The 21,772-nt window shown below is 41.8% G+C and overlaps 1 protein-coding gene across 1 annotated transcript in view; it reads right to left on the bottom strand.

Moving 5' to 3' along the window:
- Positions 1–21,772, bottom strand: part of B3GAT2 (beta-1,3-glucuronyltransferase 2) — a 171,349-nt gene that overhangs the window by 43,311 nt on the left and 106,266 nt on the right. The window lies entirely within an intron of this gene.

Below are 21,772 nucleotides of genomic sequence, written 5' to 3'. Positions count from 1 at the left end.
GGTGTTCAGGCATATTTTTGAGGGCGGTCTTTATGCCAGTAATCTCTACTGAACGCCCATGAAATATATGTCTTCAAATCTATCTTTCTCAGCCTCTCTTCTCCATGAGAGTCCTGGTATCTTTTCCCCGGGTCATTGCACATGACCTACAGGGGTTCAGGGACACACATCATTGTTCGTCTGTGATCACAACCAGACACTGACTCATACACTAACTTCCTGTGTCAGCGTCTCACTGGTGATCTGCTCCACATCCTAATTTCTTATCTATTCCTGTAGTCTAATAAGCCTCTAAAGGGAATCCAGAGGGGAAGCGCCCCATGGCTATAAACCCCTTTTACACATACATTATTAGTCTGACCTACAAACAAGCTCCTCCGTTCCTGTTACCATCACAATCTCTCCCTGTAGATTTGTATATTATTGACCACCCAGAGGGGTCCTGGACCCTGGAGCGGTTTCTCTGCATTGCCTTGCCCAGGACCGGGTTCCCATCCTCAATTGTCCTATTGGTCCTTCACACTGCAGTTAGTGAAAACATGAACTAGGGGGTAAGGCAGCATAGCATAAAGGACTGGTGTTAGAGTAGCCAGCATAGCATAAGGGACTGGTGCTAGAGTAGCCAGCATAGCATAAGGACTGGTGCTAGAGTAGCCAGCATAGCATAAGGACTGGTGCTAGAGTAGCCAGCATAGCATAAGGACTGGTGCTAGAGTAGCCAGCATAGCATAAGGACTGGTGCTAGAGTAGCCAGCATAGCATAAGGACTGGTGCTAGTAGCCAGCATAAAGACTGGTGAGAAAAGAAGCCAGGATAGCATATATAGTGGAGCAATATTTACGGCCGTTATTACTTTATCTCTGTGTAAATCTTATGTTTACTTCTTCTCCAAACTCTTTCCTTGGTACAGACACTGATTCAATTGCTGGTTGAATTCTTTCCTCTGCTCGGATAACGCCTGGCCTTCCATTTTTCTGTCCACAGGTTAACCATTTTGTAATATTACATTGTATAGTGATATTGTATTTTGATGTTTCTATGAATCCACTGTCTTACATTTTGATGTTTCTCTGCATCCGCATCGTTGGTGCCATGTGAAATCAGTCACCTATATATATCTCTTTGGTAAATAATCTCTAACTCTGACCTATTACTGTTATCTATATATATCCATTTTCTGTCAGCATGCATCTTTGTGAACCTTCATTATCATAAGTTTTGGGGAACTGATGCCTGACTTCTTTTATCTCGTTCTTCCTAAATTTTCCTCCTGGTACCAGCTGGTGCATACTTGGTGTTCAGGCATATTTTTGAGGACGGTCTTTATGCCAGTAATCTCTACTGAATGCCCATGAAATATATGTCTTCAAATCTATCTTTCTCAGCCTCTCTTCTCCATGAGAGTCCTGGTATCTTTTCCCCGGGTCATTGCACATGACCTACAGGGGTTCAGGGACACACATCGTTGTTCGTCTGTGATCACAACCAGACACTGACTCATACACTAACTTTCTGTGTCAGCGTCTCACTGGTGATCTGCTCCACATCCTAATTTCTTATCTATTCCTGTAGTCTAATAAGCCTCTAAAGGGAATCCAGAGGGGAAGCGCCCCATGGCTATAAACCCCTCTTACACATACATTATTAATCTGACCTACAAACAAGCTCCTCCGTTCCTGTTACCATCACAATCTCTCCCTGTAGATTTGTATATTATTGACCACCCAGAGGGGTGGGCTGCCCAGAGAAGTGGACTGTGGGGGCTTGCCAAACTAACCACACCATTTGCTATCTCTTAGGTTATTTCACAACTGTTGAGCTCCATTTCAACAGCTGTGAAGAGGGGGGTGAATAAAGGTGACATTATTTTTGTTTTTTGATCACAGACGGATTTCGCATACACTATAAACAGATTACTGGAGATCAGCGAAAGATAATGCACGAAGAAAGCAGAAACTGTATTTGCACAAGAAATAAATATATGTCAAATTAATAGACAAGGTGACAATGCAAGAAAAAAAAATAAAAACAAACAAAAAAACCCTTTTTGTCTTTATAGGTCCAGGATTTTAATATTGCCACCTATGTTTCTTTCTTTTCTTTTTTTTTTTCAATTTGTAAAATTTTATCAACATTTTTTTTTTTTCCCAAATTTTCTTTTTATTAAGAAAAGAAGTATACAAAGAAGTAAACCACAATCCGAATACAAAGAACCAGGAACAAAGTAAAACACCAGACTAGAGGGTCTACCGCGTGGTTTCTGCACGGAGACAAAAGATACTCAGCAAAAGCCAAGAAGAACCCACCCCCCAAACCCCCCCCCCAACCCCACCCCACATCCCCCAAGCACTCCAGTGTCAGAAATTCAGAAGGGCACTTCGGGCACCCGGAGACAAATTGTCCCAGACCGGAGCCCAAACCGCTCGGAATTTCCTCCATTGACCAGGGCCACTCTTTTTAGTATCCAAATATTCATACTTCAGCAAAGTAAACAGTTCATTTTTCCACATTGTGAGGGTAGGCACCTCGGCCTGCCTCCATAACAAGAGGATACATTTACGAGATAACAAAAAAGCCTTCTTCAGCAACAGGGAATTACCCCTAGAAAGTCCCAAAGAGGTAAAGTGATAAAAAAGGAAAACCTTCGCTCCAAGGGGAAGTCGTTTCTTTAAGATCGTTTGTAGATGAAGGCCAACAAAAGACCAGAAGGTTTGTATTCTGTCACAGGACCAAAACATATGCAACAAACCAGCAGGGGCAGCACGGCATTTAGGTCATTCAGCATGAGTTGCAATACCAGTCACCAAGGCCTTATACGGGGAAATGTAAAGTCTCAACAAGAATTTGTAGTGCTGTTCTTGCAGTACCACCGAGCGAGTCAGTCTCGGAAGATGTCGCATGAGGAGACGCAAATCCTCACCAGTGATCTGCTCAGTAGAGGCAAGGTCCAGATTCCAAACATCAGCCACCGTATCATAATTCCAAGGTGCCGAAAAACTGCCCAAGCTGATCTGATGAAAGGAGAGACTCATACTGGTCGAACGGGACAGGGTCAAAGTCTCCCAAACCAGGTCCGCCTTATCTTCCTGCAAAGTAGAACGGTCCAGGGAGTGCAGATAGTGACTGACTTGACCATAAGAAAGCCAATCCCGAGCCTGGACTACACCCCGAGCCTGAAGAGCAGGGAAGGAAACCGGAAGGCCCTGTGTCGTCACCACATCCCGCACATAACAAAGGCCATTGGTCGACTAAGTCTTCAAATAAGTTTTAGAGTCATCCGGATCCAAGTCCCGATTTCCCCACAAGGGTAAAAGCACTGTAGAAGTAAAAGGCACCTGCATCCGTTTGCATAACCATTGCCAACATTGGCGCATAGATTTCAACAAAGGATGAGAACGAGTTGGAAAAATCCGATGGGGTCGTTTCGCATGAAGATAATACAACAAATGTGTAGGCGCCATCAGTTGCTGTTCCAGGGACACAGGAGTATAATAGGCAGTATTATTGATCCAGTCGACCAGGTGACGAAGGAGACAGGCAACATTGTATTTCCGTAGGTCCGGCAATGCCAAACCGCCTCTCCCCAGTGGCAAGGAAAGTTGTGCTAAAGTCAATCTGGGCTTCTTATTATTCCAAAGAAATTTACGTAACACTTTATGATACAGACCAATGTCCTTATTGGTAATATACATAGGAAAAGTTTGCATCACATAAATCCATTTCGGAAACAGAACCATTTTAAACAATGCTATCCTCCCCCGCAAAGTTAAAGGAAAATTGGTCCAGAGAGCCAATAAATCCCGGGTTTTGTGCAATAATACCTTGAAATTTTCCCCATAAGCCCTTTTGAGATCACCAGTAATATAGATCCCCAAATATTTAAGTCTGTGCGCCACCTTTTGTAATGGAAAAGGGGACGTCCAATCCGCATAAGCATACCCACTAAAGGGCAAGGCCTCTGATTTGTCCAAGTTCAATTCAAAACCAGAAACCACCCCATGGCACTGTACTAATTGTAAAACCCTTTGAAAAGAACGGCGGGGCTGAGTCAAGAGCAACAAAATGTCATCTGCAAAAGCCAGGCACCACACTTCATCCTGTCCCACCGGAAGGCCCAAAATAGAGCCGTCCGTCCGAATGCGATACAACAAGGGCTCCAGGGATAAAATAAAAAGGAGAGGAGAGAGCGGACACCCCTGACGGGTGCCCCGCTCCACCTGGAACCCAGCAGAGACAGCACCATTGACCAGCACCGCTGCACTAGGATTAACATAGAGAATCCGCACCATGTCCAGAAATAGACCCCCCAGCCCAAAGTTACCCAAGGCCAAAAACAAGTAGTCCCAATCGACACAATCAAAAGCTTTCCGGGCATCTAAACTAATCAAGAGGGCCGGGATAGAAGAAGTCACACAATGTCCCAAAGCAGCCATAACTTTACGCACGTTCCACACCGCCTGCCGCCCCTGAACGAAACCGACCTGATCCGGATGCACAACCTCAGGCAAGAGGGAAGACAAACGCATAGCTAAGATTTTTGCAAACAATTTAAGCTCATAGTTAATTAAGGAAATAGGACGATAAGAATCCACCGACGCAAGATTCATAGCCGGTTTGGGGATCAACACCACATGGGCACGATTGGCATGGGCCGGAAAATGCCCATCCAACAGTACCTGAGCAAAGTAAGCCTCCAAATGCGGAACCACATGGTCCTGCAAAATCTTATAAAACTCGGAAGAGAGACCATCAGGCCCCGGGGCCTTAGACAAAGGCGAACTCTTAATCACCTGGCCAATCTCCAAGGCAGTGATGGGTTCATGCAAAAACTGCGTGGAGTCCTCCGAGAACCGTGGCAGATGGAGAGCCCGAAAATAAGAATGTAAAGTTTCCGGGACGGACTGGCGTTGACTATTTTGTTTCCTAGAGTCAGGGAAAACTGCAGTGTTCCTGTCTCGGGAAACCACATCTTGAACAGGCATGCCCATTATATCTGATTTCTCCCGCTACTCTTGCTGACATTAGGAATCCCCCTGTTTTATTCTTCTCTGGCTGCCAGTGCTAGCCATGATTATTTGTCTTGTGCCTCTAGCCCGTTTTTCTTTCTCTTGCCTGTTCCCTCTTGATTCCATCTGCCGTTGGTTTGTCACCGATCTTCTGTTAAGCCGTTGCTTAGACAATCCTGTTCCTCCTTCTGCCCCCATATTTCCTACCATTGTTGAGCCGAAAGTATACACTTCTTCTCTGCATTGTGCTTTGTGTTACCTAGCCCCTTATGATGTCACCATACTGCTTGCTTATGACGTTGCTTTCCCTGACATACCATCTTACCTTGCCAAGCTTTCTTTATTTACGCTTGATATGTTGTCTTCCTGGATTTTATTAGTGTAAGTGGTATTATCATGTGTGGTCACTATTTTGTATGGGTTTTGGCTTATTAGTTCTGTTTTTATGGGTTCTTTTTTTTGCTACTGACAAGAGAGGGTCTTCTAGCCTTAGTACAGCTCTGAGTCTGCGTTTTACTGTAATATTTTCAGCTTGTCATGCTGTCTGATGGCTTCCTTTGTTCTTCCGTTTATGCTTTACATTTTAGCTGTCGCTTGTGTACTGGCCTGTGTAATATATGGCACTTTATGGGAAAGTGAAAGCATTGCTCTCGTGGTTCTTGTTTCCTGTTCTTTTGTGGTCACGAACCAGAAAAAAAACAAAAACTGGGGGGGTGAGGGGGATGAGATTGAATGAGACTGAAAGAGGAAGTATATATTTTAACTGTGTTTCAATGTTACCATAAGCTTTCATTAAAACAATTATTTATTTCATATAAGTTTGCTGGATTATAAAGGATTGTTTTTGAGAAAGAGAAGAACAAAATTACAGAAAAGATTAGGATCACTATTGTTTTTATATATAGAGACAAAGAGTATTGGAAAGAAGGGATAAGAGACAAATACCGGAAGTCAATAGAAAGTGTTATGTTAGATTGGCAATGAAGTGAATATATAAGCAAATTATTGAAGTTCATAGAAAGATAGTGTACGTAGATAGGAGGGATTCGTGACAAGTGATTATGTCTAACCAAATAGCTAGATAACTGGCAATGTAAAAATAAACGCACCCTTTGTCTTTCTAGGTCTGGGATTTTTAATATGGGCGTTTCCCATCACCTCGCTTTTTCCCATTACTAACAATTATTTGTTTTCTAGAGTTAGGGAAAAAACAGTGCACTTTAAGAAAACACCTAATGATTTTTATGAGTACTCTAAATAAAAAAAAAAGAAATAAAAAAAAGAAATACAAATTTATACAAGAGGGGCGCTACCTTAATACTTGCTAGCAATTAATGTCGGTCCGTTTTCCAGTACATGAGTTATTATTTGTTGTATTATTATGTCAACTTCAGTGTTTTTGGAAATACGAGTGGATTTCCATTTATGAGCGCTCTCTATAATTATCAATATAAAGAAAGAAGATTTATTTTTTCACTACTCACCACAACGATTTCAAACCTTATTCTTTGTCTGTGATCAAAGTTTAAGAAATGAGTTATGCTTCCTCTTCTTCTTTTTCCGTTACACAAACATACATAGTTACTTCCTGGTTGATGTGTCTGTGTTTAGGGACACTGGGAAATGTAGTGCTCTATTTCTTTAATTTGAAATTATCAGCAGCTATTTTCTTTTTGTTTTTTTCATTATTCATGTCTCTACAATAACTGGAACATATTGCATAGGGTTCTTATGATCCACTCCTATCCCAAATGGTAATATTAATTAATGTTGTGCTAACATACCGAAGTGAGAATAACTTCTGCTTTTTATTTCTTAAACCCCAAGCCAAGTGTTTGAGTGTTCCAACAGAGAAACATATTCTATAATGTTAACCCATTAAAAGTTGTTCACTTCTTGTTAGAAAAATTATTTGTCTAGCTTTAAGCAATGTGTATTGTTCTATTTGGTTTTTTTCCCTTAATGAAATATATTATGAGCTAAACAACTATGACTTTGCTAGATTTCTATTTATGAGTACTCAATATAATTAGCAATATAAAATAAAAAACTATTGTTCCTTTACTTATCATAACAGTTTTGAAAAACTTCTAGCAGTCTTTCTCTCTCTGCCTTTTCTTGGAACTTGTAAAAGAAATGTTACTTCCTCTTTTTCTTATATATTCTCTGATACACGCAGGAATACTTTCTGGTTTAATACAATACAATCAGCGTTTGGCTTTATTTAAAAAAATGGTTCTAACTGTTGCTTAAGAACTTTTCTAATAAGTTGCTGAAGGAAATGTCCAGTCCTATTGATTGGAATTAAAAAATATTGTAGTTTAGGTCTTTTTGCTGATTGAATATTAGTGAAAGTCAATATTAGTGAGTCAAACAAAATTGAACCCATGATTCGATAGAATCCCATGGGAAGGACATTTCTCCCATAAATCCTATTTTATTTTAATTTTTAGGGTTTATCATCTTTATTTTAGTATGTTTCAATATAACCTATGTGTTAATATGTCTAAGGCTATAGCTTAGCCATCCTTTTGCTTGGGTTTGACTCTTTGCTAATTCATATTTATGTTTAGCATATTACTCCTGTCCTTTGAACATCATATGCCATTGTAACTATAATTCCCTTAGGCTGACAAATATAATTCAGCCATTACATATATTAGACCTTAGCCTATCTGAATTAAAGCAGATAAGTTTTTGTTTTCTTTTGTATGTCATCTTTTAACGCTGTACCTATCCTGTTAGTAATATTGCTCAGGTATTGTTGGAAACAAGTTAGATGATATATAGAGTACAGATATTTCTGCCTTATTAATTGTGGATCACTTCACAAAGACAATTGCCATATCAGAGGAAGCTGTATGCTACATGAGAATCCGTGTTTACACCCTTTTAATTAATTAATGACTTATTTACATAATTATGGACTAATGCTATTTGAAATATCATCGATGAAAAATTTTCAGCCGTATGAAACCCTGATGACGGATGAGCCCCAAAGGAAGGATTGTGCTACCAGAGAAAGCGCCTAGACTTACCAGCAAAGACTTCCTGACTGTTGCTACCAAAGACAGGATGATCTTTATGACCTTGAACTTCTACAGCTTTAATTATGGACTTATTAATTTGCACTTTAACTCTTTTATGGACTCATGCAGTATTAGTATATATATTTTTTCATGTGTTGATAATTATTTCTAACAGCCCTATTGCAAGATTTGTGTGTTTTTCTTGATTGTGACTTTATGCATTTTCATCCTGTTTTGACTCCCACAATAGCTCCCTAGTTATTTTCCCTTCCAGTTAGATTCTTTCCATCCCCTTTCTTGCTGCTAAGCTGAGGAGAAGTGCAGTGAAGAAGAAGTAATGAGCCCAGCTGAAGGATGATGACGTAAGATTTGATGTGGTTACCTGGACTTTCACCCCTGGCGTCTGGACCCAGCCGAGTCTGCACTGATCCCAGCTATTTTGGAAGAGCATGGAAATAATCTAACTTGTTAATTTATCCCTCCATCCCTTTTGGATGTAGTATGCTCATAACAGGATGAAGCCATAAAAGGAGAATATATTAAAACGTATCAGATTAAATTATGAACCCCTGCAGATGCATAGTTGCTCGAACTATCCCAAATGTTGAAATAGAGACCCCTATACAGACCCATACACAACATTTTTGATAATCTTGACTTGGCTGATTTTGATGCACCTCCGTATGAAACACCAATAGCTGATTTCCCCTCCCAAGAGCCACCACCACGTCAGTACTTTATTCTAATGTTTCTAACACACTAGTATAAGCTCTGCAGTCATACCCCAGGTGCCTACCTGACTTTTACATTGCATATTATCCTAATTATTGATTGCATATTATCACATTGTATTAATAATTTTATTGTGACATGTTATGCTGCTCTGTTCCGGGTTAGTATAGTATGGGTGGGCACTTGTCCTTTTCATTTTTACCATATACAATTTCAAGTACGTGGCCCTATGCCTGTGCTGTATGATCACTGACACAATCTACCTTCTGACCGAATATCCGGATGTCAAAGCCACCTGGAGGGGCTTTGAAGAGGGGATGAGAAAGAAAAGAGGATGAGAAGAAGAAGAAGAAGATCATAAAATCCTTGTCAAAGTCCTTGTGTGATACAGGTGAAGCAGGATAAGTCCTTTGGATAAAGGTGAAGTAACCAGACCTCACAAGAGAAAGCCCCCTCCCCTCCCTCTTGCTCTAATAAATCAGTATATTAACTGTAAAAGATATTTCATAACCCACTTGCCAGCTGGCCTATAGTGATTGAGAAATATTCTGTTTCTGAGTTAGCTATGGTAAGCAAAAACTTGTAAGAAACAAGACTTAAATTCCGATGCATGGCACCTGGCCGGATATTATGCAAAGAGGAACACAGCTCATGGTCAGAAAAATAGAATTCTCAAGAATATTATTTAGCAAGATATATCATGTGTTACCATAGCAGAGAAGGAATTTGAGACTCGGAATTGCTTATATGGTAAAGGGAAAAGGGCATTTGCAGGAAAGGGTTAGGCCTTACGGTAGACTGAACAGACATATAAGATGACACAAATAGATAAGCCAATAAATGAATCTACTTATGTAATGACGTATAAGAAAATAACCAATAAAGATGTACCATGTGATTTAGGCCAACGTGGTGTTGACCACCAAAAAATGTATAAAAACAGGCCTGTAAAACGGAAGTAAGCAGAACAGACATCAGAGGACCCTCAGGCCTGAGGATCACATCTGTTACGCTATATGCTGAATGATTTATTCTTGTAAGCTGTTACTGATTTGCTAATAAATATATACCTATTGAAACCAGTATATAGTGTGTGGAGTCTCCATTCCGAGGTAGGCCTAGACAGCGGCCTACTTCAACCTGTTTCAAAATTTGTGTTGCAGCAGGCATATTTAAGAGCTAAATATGCACAGAGAGAATTGCTGTTGCAATATAAACAAGCTCAAGTTATATCAGAGCCTTCAACTAGTACTCAGCAATGTCAGACCACTACAGTGTCTATTGCATTTGTTCAAAAATTTTCCACCCTCACCCCAAAACTTAATCCGCAAGGTAATGGCGGAATAGAAATCCCTAATGTAATGTAATGTAATGTAATTATATTGAATCATTGGCATATAGTTAAATTAGCGATTAATACCATCTGTGACAGACTTATATTTTCATATAGATGGGGCAAGAATATAAGTGAAATTATTAAGTGTGTTGAGAAAAAGGGTGGTTGTCAAAGAGCCAAAGGATGTCACACTGAATGTGGTCACTGTCAATGGTGCCCATTTACGCTTTCAGGTGAAAGTTGGGTGCATCCTGGTATGGGCACAGTTTATCAATCAAGAACAGACTGCAATTCTTCATATGTGATCTATATGATTCAATGTCCATGCCCGAAATTATATGTAGGACATACCATCAGGCCTATAAAAGTAAGATTAAATGACCATAAGTCCCGAGTACACACCTGTAATGAATTGGCTCCATTGGTCTGCCACTGGAAATTATTGAGTTGTATTACTCATGTATTGAGTTGTATTACTCATGTGGCAGTCTGAGGATCCTTGGTATAATAGGTGAAATATCTTAACATCTACCTGCCTATGAAAGAATATTCAATGCTTTGATAACATATGTGTGATGTGATCGTTACACATTTTATTTATAAAGTATTATGAATAACAAGTAGTAAGTGCACTTAACAGAATATCTACTCTGTAGAATTTGTGCCTGGCAGTTCTGTTCCACTTTTTTTCAAGTATAGGACAAAACTGCTCTTCGAAGAAAAAGAGTCCAAAAGACTCAAGTGCTAAAAATCTGTAGAGGAGAGGAACCAATTTGATAAAAAGTCCTCTTTCAGAAAGTCTACGGAAGTACTGGAACAGTGGAAGAGGCCTATCTTCCATGCTCACTGAAGCAAACTGAAAGAATTTCAGTTATAATAACCTTTTACAATCAAAACATATTTATCCATGGATCCCTCAAAGAAGCACCAGAGGGTCCTACCTTGCTTTGTGGCCTTACTGCTCCCCCATCAAGAAACTACAGCTCTTGAAGTTACAAAGAAGTAAATCCATGGGTTGCACCTAGTTCCAAGGAGGAAATATCCTTTGGGCACACCCCTTCAGGCACACACCTGCAGCCACAGAATGACTTGATCTTATAACTGGAAGTTGGCCTAGACATAGGTGGGGACTACTTCACCTGATGCTAGTGCCTCCAAGGTAAGATTCCACATTGACATCTTTGCTTCACTAAACTTCCTGCTGCTGCGTCCCAAGGCAGCTATTCCTTCAACTCCTGATAAGCCTCACTAACCAGTTCATCTTTTGGTCATATGTTGGCCCATTCTTCTGGAACTGCTATTGTTTAACGTATTCATTAATGATTTGGAAAGGGCGCAATCGGTGAATTGAGCAAATTTGCATAGGGCACACAATTATTCAGAGTTGTTAAGCAGTAATTAGTTTGGATGGTATAGACTCAGAGCTATAGCCTGACCAACCTTTTTATATATCTACTAGTCTTTAAGCCAGTTACATTAACGGGTGCTAGAAAGCAGCCCCCTTTCCCTCTCCCCCTCCAGTTCCTCCCTAACTGTCTCTCCGTGGCCCCCCTTCTGTCTTCCCCCCATAAGCAAAACGCTGTGCCTCCCAGCACATCCCTCCCCCCGAAGCAGCCTCCTTTCCCTCTACCCCTCCAATTCCTCCCTGACATTGTCTCCATGGCCGCCCTTCTGTCTCCCCTCCCAAGCAAAGCTGTCTGCCTCCCAGCACACTCCTCCCCCCCAAAGCAGACCCCTTTCCCTCTACCCCTCCAATTCCTCCCTGACTGTCTCTCTGTGGCCCCCCATTTTGTGTCCCCCCCAAGAAAAGCTATCTACCTCCCAGCACACCCCTCCCCCAAAACAGACTCCTTTCCCTCTGCCCCTCCAGTTCCTCCCTGACTGTGTCTCCGTGGCCCCCCTTTTGTCTCCCCCCCAAGCAAAGCTGTCTGCCTCCAAGCACACCCCTTCCCCAAAGCAGACCCCTTTCCCTCTCCAGCTCCAGTTCTTCCCTGTCTCTCCGTGGCCCCCCTTCTGTCTCCCCCCAAGCAAAGCTGTCTGCCTCCAAGCACACCCCTCCCCCAAAGCAGGCCCCTTTCCCTCTTCCGCTCCAGTTCCTCCCTGTCTCTTCAGATGGGATCAGACAATTTGCAGCGATGGGGACTGAGCTCGCAGACACAGAGACAAATTTTTTCACCATGTCATTCTCTAGCCTTGTCCTTCAAGCACCCGATTTTCTCTTCTCGCGGTCTGGCCATCTCCCCTAGTCCCTTGCCGCTACCGCCGCCACCCCCTTCCCTTCCCGCGGTCGACAAACCTCTTGGCTCCAGCAGCGGCCACAGCAGCACTGTAAACACGCTGCTTCACGGCCTCTACTGCCCCGATTTGCTCTTCCGTGTCCCTGATGACATCATCAGAGACACGGAAGAGCAAATCAAGGCAGTAGAGGCCGCGAAGCAGCGTGTTTACAGTGCTGCAGCCGCTACTGGAGCCAAGAGGTTTGTCGACCGCGGGAAGGGAAGAGGGTGGCGGCGGCGGCGGCAAGGGACTAAGGTAGCCAGTCAGACCGCGAGAAGAAAAAATCGGGTGGGAGGCTCAACGGGGATTGGGGGGGAGGGGCGAAGGCGACGACGAAGACAATCTGAGCCCTTGCTTTCTCCCTAGCTCCCAGTGCCCTACCGGTCTGTACACCGCGATCTGGAAAGCAGGGAGTCCAAGGCTGGTGGCTGGAAAGCAATGCAAAGCAGTACTGGGAAGCAGTAAGGCTGGGGACTCGCGCATGCGCACTCCTGCAAAGCCACGGACATACATCTCAGGGATTTCAGATCACGCAGGTCTGAGTGCGCATGCGCGTCTAGCGTTTTATTATATTAGATGATGCCAGAACCAAATCAACATGGATTGTACTGCAAAGTATTCTGGATTTGCAACTCTGCAGCATAGCCATGCTACTTATGTGTGAAGGAGACAATGTTCATTGTTTTCCTTTTTATGAAATTGACGCCTGAGGCCTACTCAGCCTTGAATTTAGCTATGAAGATCTTGAAGCTACAACAATATTACAACTAATTTCAGCCAGCCTTGGAACTTCTACTTTCCACATCCACATTCATCTCTCATCATCAAGGACATAGTACATCTAACTTCCACACGATAAGAAACCTTGAATAGTATCTGTTAACTTTGATGAGTTCTGATTCACATAATTACAGAGACTGCTTCCAGAGTTTAGGCACTGCCTGCACACAACACTGAAAATGATAAATTACTAATTGCAAGCAGAGAGAAAGACTTTGCTTTTGCCACTCTTCACTTTTGCCGTTTTTATTTTTCTTAGCATTTGTTTCCCACAGGTTTTGCCCAAGACACGTTGGGGGCATACATTCTCTGTGCTGCCATGCAAGACAACCCTAATATGACAGACTTTACAGGACACTGGACTTTCTCACATACTCTTCTGTATGCCATTGTACTACTACTATTAATTATTTATAGAGTGCTACCCAGATGTACAGAATCATGAAGGAGACAGTCCCTGATCGAAAGAGCTTACAATCTAAACAGTCAAGACAGACAAACTGGAAGGCCAGGGTGGGGTGGTGAGCAGGTGGGAGTAGGGTTATGAATTGAAGGACTGGGTTGGCTAGATCTAGCATTGAAGAATAAACTCAACTACCCTGGTTCAGTTTACAGATTTATTAAACTTAATATACTGTCTAATCACCTAAAAGGCAAATCCAGTGGTGTATAATCAGAGAGCGAAAAGAGAATACGAAGAGAGACTGGCCAGGGAGGCAAAAAACTTCAAATCATTCTTCAGATATGTTAAGGGGAAGAAACCGGCGAGGGAGGAAGTAGGACCGTTGGATGATGGAGATAAAAAGGGAGTGATAAAGGAGCAAAAAGAGGTAGCTGACAGGTTAAACAAATTCTTCTCGTCAGTCTTCACAAGCGAGGACACATCCAGTGTACCGGAACCCGACGTGATCTTCCACGGTGATCAAGAAGAAAAACTGTCAGCAATAGAGGTGAGCCATGAGGATGTCCTCCAACAGATAGATAGATTGAAAAGCGACAAATCACCAGGCCCGGACGGAATCCACCCTAGGGTACTAAAAGAACTAAGAAATGAGATAGTGGGAATACTCCAACGAGTTTGCAACCTATCCTTGAAAACTGGAGAGATTCCGGAGGACTGGAAGATAGCAAATGTTATACCTATCTTTAAAAAGGGGTCAAGAGGAGACCCGGGAAACTATAGGCCGGTAAGTTTGACATCGGTTCCAGGCAAGATGGTAGAAGCACTGATAAAGGACAGCATCTGTGAGCACATCGAAAAAAATGGGCTGATGAAAGCGAGCCAACATGGCTTCTGCAAGGGAAGATCGTGCCAAACAAACTTACTGCACTTCTTTGAGGGGGTAAACAGCCAGTTGGACAAAAAAATAAATAGAGACCTCAAAGAGTTTTGCATGAATTGCAAACCATCTCAGCAGAAACCCGTTTATTTTTGTCTCTTTCCTCCAGTTGATAGTAAAAAAAGGACAGGTTAAAAAAACTTCCAAATTACCATTAGAAAAAATAACTGTCCTCAAAAAACCTTTGACTGGATAATAAAAAACATAAATCATGCACATACTTCTTCATAAAAGTAAAAAAATCTCTCCAAAACTTCACAAAAAAGACTGAAAAAAAATCTGTACTTATCTTCTCAGATATGATTTCTCCACAGGAGCTTTTCCAGTCCATAGTCTGCTGTTGCGACAGACATGGGGGAAGCCTCTGCTTGCCTTGGAATTGGCCGGTAAGTTTGACAAGATGGTAGAAGCACTGATAAAGGACAGCATCTGTGAGCATCATTTACCTTGACTTCCAAAAGGCCTTTGACAAGGTACCCCATTAGCGGTTACTTAGGAAGCTGTGGAACCACGGGGTGGAAGGGGACGTACACAGATGGGTCAAACACTGGTTGGCAGGCAGGAGACAGAGGGTTGGAGTGAAGGGTCACTACTCGGGCTGGAGGAAAGTCACGAGCGGAGTTCCGCAGGGGTCTGTACTTGGACCGCTGCTGTTCAATGTATTTATTAATGACCTGGAAATGGGGATGAAATGTGAAGTTATAAAATTTGCGGATGACACTAAACTCTGTAGAAGGGTTAGAACTACGGAAGAGTGTGAGGACCTACAAAGGGACCTAAGCAAACTGGAGGAGTGGGCGAATAAATGGCAGATGAAATTCAATGTAGGGAAATGCAAAGTCATGCATATAGGGAGAAAAAACCCGATGTTCAGCTACCAAATGGGGGGATTAGTATTAGAGGAAAGTAACCTTGAAAGAGATTTGGGTGTACTGGTGGATACAACAATGAAGTCAACGGCGCAATGCGCAGCAGCCGCGAAGAAGGCAAACAGAATGTTGGGTATTATTAAAAATGGTATTACGACCAGAACAAAAGAAGTCATCCTGCCGTTGTATCGGGCAATGGTGCGCCCGCACCTGGAGTACTGTGTTCAGTATTGGTCACCGTACCTTAAGAAGGATATGGCAATACTTGAGAGGGTCCAGAGGAGAGCGACACGAATGATTAAGGGCATGGAAAACCTTTCATACACTGACAGATTGGAGAAGCTGGGGCTCTTCTCCCTGGAAAAGCGGAGACTCAGAGGAGACATGATAGAGACCTACAAGATCATGAAGGGCATAGAGAAAGTAGAGAGAGATAGATTCTTCAAATTTTCAAAACATATTAGAACAAGAGGGCATTCGGAAAAATTGGAAGGGGATAGCTTCAAAACAAATGCTAGGAAGTTTTTCTTTACTCAGCGGGTGGTGGACACCTGGAATGCGCTTCCAGAGGATGTAATAGGGCAGAGTACGGTATTGGGGTTTAAGAAAGGATTGGACAATTTCCTGTTGGAAAAGGGGATAGAGGGGTATAGATAGAGGATTACTATGCAGGTCCTGGACTTGTTTGGGCCGCCGCGTGAGCGGACTGCTGGGCACGATGGACCCCAGGTCTAACCCAGCAGAGGCATTGCTTATGTTCTTATGTACAATTGAAACATAAAAGTATTCCAATGACTGTCCTACGGGAAGAAGTAGGGATAGGGGAGGGGATGAGAAATAGGGAGAAATGGAGGGGTGAACTCTGACTCACGGGACTCATGAGAACTGACTGCAGCCATTCTGAAAGCGGGGCAGGCCCAGGCAGCAGCACAGACAGCACGCTCCTGCTGGCCCATACACCGCTAGACCACCAGGCTTAAGGGGCGCTTAAAAAGGTACTGAGGGGCAGGTCTTTTACAAGGAAGGAAGGGCGGTGTTTTAAAAAGGTACCGGGGGGTGGTGTCATCTTCGCTCCATAAGACGCCCCCCCCTTTCCACCCCCTTTTTGTGGGTGGAAAAAGTGCATCTTATGGACCGAAAAATACAGTATATCTGCTGTGTATATTGTGTGTATATGAAAAATGAATGGAAAAAATTGCATTACAGTTAGTAAAGAGGTGGGATATGGGGCAGAGCTTGGGAGGGCCTAGGGAGGTCTGTGGTTGGGGTACTCAGTTGATATTTGTTAGACTTAGGAGGTTCTTAGCTTGAAGTAGTTGAGAAACACTACTGTAGGCAATCAGCTGGTGCCAGTGTCTCTCCTTCTCTCCGGCTCTCTTCCCTGCTGGCACCCCCTACTGGCATCTCAGGGCCCATCTGGAGGGCCTCTGCACATGCGTGGACGTCAATGTGATGATGTCATCATGCTGACATCCACGCACCTCTGGGTGACTTAAGCAGTGGCCATTACCTTTAGTGTGCCCCAGCTCAAGAAAGTTTGAGAGGCACTGTTCTAGGGCATGACTGCTTTTTGAATATTATATGTAATTTTGGTTGCCCTGGATCGGTAGCGTGGAATGTTGATACTCCTTGGGTTTTGGCCAGGTACTAGGGATCTGGATTGGCCACCGTGAAAACGGGCAACTGGGCTTGATGGACCATTGGGCTGACCCAGTAAGGCTGTTCTTATGTTCTTACATGAGCCAAGTATAGGCCAATCAAGTCATTGTAACATCACTGATGAGGTTGGCTCTGAGGCACTGTGAAATGAGCCATTATGACATCAGAATCTCAGCTCTGGAATGCTGATCTCATTGGGGTTCTGGAATCTTGTTATTGCTTAAGATGCTGGAATGTTGCTACTCCGTGGGTTTTGGCCAGGTACTAGTGACCTGGATTGGCCACTGTGAGAATGGGCTACTGGGCTTGATGGACCATTGGTCTGACCCAGTAAGGCTATTCTTATGTTCTCATCCCCTAAAATACTGGGAAAGTACAAAGAAGAGAAACAAATGATAACACAGATGGAATGGTTCTCCTGAAAAAAAAAAAATTAAAGAGATTAGGGCTCTGCTACTTGATGAAAATATGACTGAGAGGAGACAGAAGTTTACAATATCATGAGCAGGGTGGAACAGGTAAATTCAGAATGGTTATTATATGTCTTAAAATTGTACCATTGCTAAGTGAAACTAACAGCAACTTTATCCCTTCAAATTCTACCAAGGCCATGAAACTAACAGTGCCTCCAAACTGTACCAGGGCTAGGGGAAACTATGCAACAGTCTCTGGCTTTTTATTGCTATTGTCTCAATGATATTATTATACTTTGTTAGTATATTGTTTTGTTTTTATTGGATGATAGGTATGATACCCCCCTCCCAAAAAAAGGGATCACAGAAGCGCCTAGCTTCAATGGAATTACTGCTGTCGGGCTAAGATCTAAATGGTCAATAAACTTTCTAAAGTAAACACTCGATCATAACATGGTGAATAAACTGCGACTCAAGCAACTTTTAAAATAATTTATCATGTCAGTGCCTCTTTAAATGATGTGATGGTACACAAAATTGCTGCTAGTTCAGTCAGGAAGCTGGTGGAGGTTCAGAGAGAGCCTGCCCTTTGATTAAGAGCTTGTAGTACCATGTGATTCAGTTCATTAACTCCACACAAAAGCAAAATAAAGTCCGATCAATAAGAAAGTGGCATCTCGTTCATTATATTTTTAGATTTTATAAAATGAATTCAAATTTTAGCTTTATAAAATTTTTTTTGTCTCCAATTATTTACTCTGATCATTTATTCACGTTTGGTGTTAGCATTATTTTAATTAATATCTCATTCACATTAATAGAACATTATAAAGGTTGATTATTCATAATGAATGCACAATGTATTTATATTAGAAGAAGTGATTAGATCCAATTATATTATACGTAGTTAAACACAATTCTTGATGGAATAGGCTATGCTTTCTTTAAGCATTCAACCGTTCTGAAAGTTTATAAGATGATGTCATTTTTCTGCGTCAAAGGGGTCCTAGCAGATTAGGGATGAAAATCTTCAAAGCCTTTGCAGGAGGAGAAGAATAAAGCAGTCAAGGGGCAGTAAAGGGGTATGATTAATAATGAAATAGAAAATGACACAGGAACAAATTTTTCCCCGTTCCCATGGGAACTCATTTTCCGGTTCTGTCCCCGCCCCATTCCTGCAAGCTCCGCCCTCATCTGCACAAGCCTCAAGCACTTTAAAATCATAAGTGTCCGAGGCTTATGTGATGAAGGCAGAGCTTACAGGAATGGGACAGGAACAAGGATAGTGACAAAACTCGTGGGGATGGTATGGGGAAATTCAGTTCCTACGGGGATGGGGAAAAATTTGTCGCCGTGTCATTCTCTATAATGAAATGTAAACTTCAGCACTATTATAATAAAGTATCTTAGAATGAAGAGACTAAACAATGTCCAATTCAGCTGAGAGAAATTATCCCGCAGCGTTACCAACCTTCATTCACACTTAGAATTTATTTTTCAATTATTTTTATTCACTGTTCCTCAGCGGGCCACCATGCACTCAAACTTTCTCATAGGACATGGCTTTACGCTCCCACTCCTCATTGGAACCAGCATATATTTTCTATTATACTCCTTGCGTTTTAATTATAAATAAGTTATAAATACTAAAAGTATTTAGCTTTTAGCAAGACGCTGTGCAGGGGAGTTTGTATAAATACACCGACATGTTTCGCCCATGCAAATTGATGGGCTTTATCAAGGTTCCCACTCCCTGTAAGATATAAAACCAGAAAGCTGAGTTTCCATAGTCCATCGTCCCGACTACTATCAACAATATCACTAAGTATAATTTCTACAAAACATAATTTCATTTTCCCCTTCCTTACCTCTCATAAACATTCAACCACCATAGCGTCAAAACAAAATGGCGGTCCAACGCTAAATCACGTGTTTTATAGAACTCCCTCCCCCAACGTCAACCGCCCAACTAACTCATTATTAAGTCCTTATGGACTTAATAATGAGTTAGAGTGGGCCTCGTTAATATAAGATCGCTAATATAAGATCTGCTGGTCCTGGATTTGTCTTCTACATGGTCCACATATTCAGTGTATTGTAGTTTTAAGTATCACACTATGATATGCACTCCAACCCCTGACGTCATGGCCCACAATATGGTTGGGCGGTTGACGTTGGGGGAGGGAGTCTATAAAACACGTGATTTAGCGTTGGCCCGCCATTTCGTTTTGACGTTATGGTGGTTGAATGTTTATGAGAGGTAAGGAAGGGGAAAATGAAATTATGTTTTGTAGAAATTATACTTAGTGATATTGTTGATAGTAGTCGGGACGATGGACTATGGAAACTCAGCTTTCTGGTTTTATATCTTACAGGGAGTGGGAACCTTGATAAAGCCCATCAATTTGCACGGGCGAAACATGTCGGTGTATTTATACAAACTCCCCTGCACAGCGTCTTGCTAAAAGCTAAGTACTTTTAGTATTTATAACTTATTTATAATTAAAACGCAAGGAGTATAATAGAAAATATATGCTGGTTCCAATGAGGAGTGGGAGCGTAAAGCCATGTCCTATGAGAAAGTTTGAGTGCATGGTGGCCCGCTGAGGAACAGTGAATAAAAATAATTGAAAAATAAATTATAAGTGTGAATGAAGGTTGGTAACGCTGCGGGATAATTTCTCTCAGCTGAATTGGACATTCTCTATAACGAGACACCTTTATTGGTGGTTCCCCATAACAAAATGTCAAAGCAGAATAAAAAGCAAAAGACTTCACAGAAAACTGTAAAAATGTTCTCATGTCTTGACCTTGGTTTTGATGCCAACTCCTTGGGTATCATCTTATGTTCTTAAAAGAGAAAAATGAAGATAAAAGAAAGAGTGGCCTGTGATTATATAATAGGAAAAAGGCATGAAAATGACTGCCAAGTGTCAAGTTGTCCACTACATAATGGCTCACCCAAATGATTAGAGCAATGCATTTGTTTTCCAAATATGGCATATATGAAATAATTGGGTAAATTAGTTGGAGTAAATATTCAGGAATGAGCAGAATGAATTATTTCTAATGGGATATTTCAGCTTGCCTTGTGTCAATGGGGATGCAAAGATTTTCTCTGCTTGGTTTCACAAATGTACAAGCGTAGCGACAAGAAAAGCTATTTGTGAAGCCAAGCAGAGATCTTAGCATCCTACAGTCATTTTTGTTTCCTTTGACACAGGCTAAACTAGGATCTGTAAGAATACAAAGGAAACAACTGCAAGGAAGAAAGCAGTGAAGTTTATCAGTAGATATATGTGCAAATGTTTAGGCAAAGCATATGGAAAATGAGGGATTCAGACCAATCTGAAGAGACTCCTTGTGGAGCCTTATTTGCATAAATCGGTAGAGGCTGACCATCAGGGCAGAAAAGTGGGGTCATGTGCGAAAAAACAATCACTGAATAGTAAAGTAGGGCTTACATTTGGTGAGATTTTCTGCTTCACTGAATCCCCACATGAACAGAGGGAGGCACAATGTTTATATGATGCAGAGTTAAATCTTTCTGCAAACTTTAATTCATGATTACTTGTTATTTTACAGATTTAAAAAAAGAATATGGCGAGTGCAAAAGTTTGGAAATTTTTAAGCCAGTTCTACTTAACACCTCCTTTGGTAGCTTAAAGTCTTTCTTTTGTTGATTTTGGAATATTTTCTCATAGCACCTTCCATAGGTGCCAGGTAGAAGAGGCTTGGGGAGGAAACCTGGTGGGCCAGTTCCAACTGACTGATGGCAACCAGGAGTTCAGATTTTTAATAACGGCCTCAATCCTTCTGCTTAAAGTCCTTTACCTTACCCTATTTCCTTTTTATACAGCCTTCTGGGTCATTTTCTCTCTTCTTCCTACCTATGAGTTGAGTTCTGTCCCCATATGTCTTATGATGAAGATCACGCACCATTTTAGTAGCCTTCCTCTGGAACAACTCCATCGTTTTTTGTTTTTTTATAATATGTCTTTATTAGCAATTGCGAATTGAACATACAACCAGCAGTGAAGAAAGCATAAAAACAGAACATGTAGTGAAACAGTGTTGGAGAACGGAGACATCAAATAGCTCACTAGATCAAAACCAAGTGGCTGGATGTCCAACACAATTGCAAAACTCCATCGTTTTTATATCTTTTTGAAGGTGTGGTCTCCAGAATTGTACACAATATTTTAAATGAGGTCTCACCAGTCTTATATAGAGGCATCAATACCTCCTTTTTCCTACTGGCCATACCTCTTCCTATGCACCCTAGCATCCTTCTAGTTTTGTCATCACCTTTTCAACCTGTTTGGCCACCT

The sequence above is a fragment of the Geotrypetes seraphini genome, chromosome 3, assembly GCF_902459505.1.
Source record: "Geotrypetes seraphini chromosome 3, aGeoSer1.1, whole genome shotgun sequence".
In the NCBI taxonomy this organism is placed as follows: domain Eukaryota; kingdom Metazoa; phylum Chordata; class Amphibia; order Gymnophiona; family Dermophiidae; genus Geotrypetes; species Geotrypetes seraphini.
This window is presented reverse-complemented; position numbering and strand designations above follow the sequence as displayed.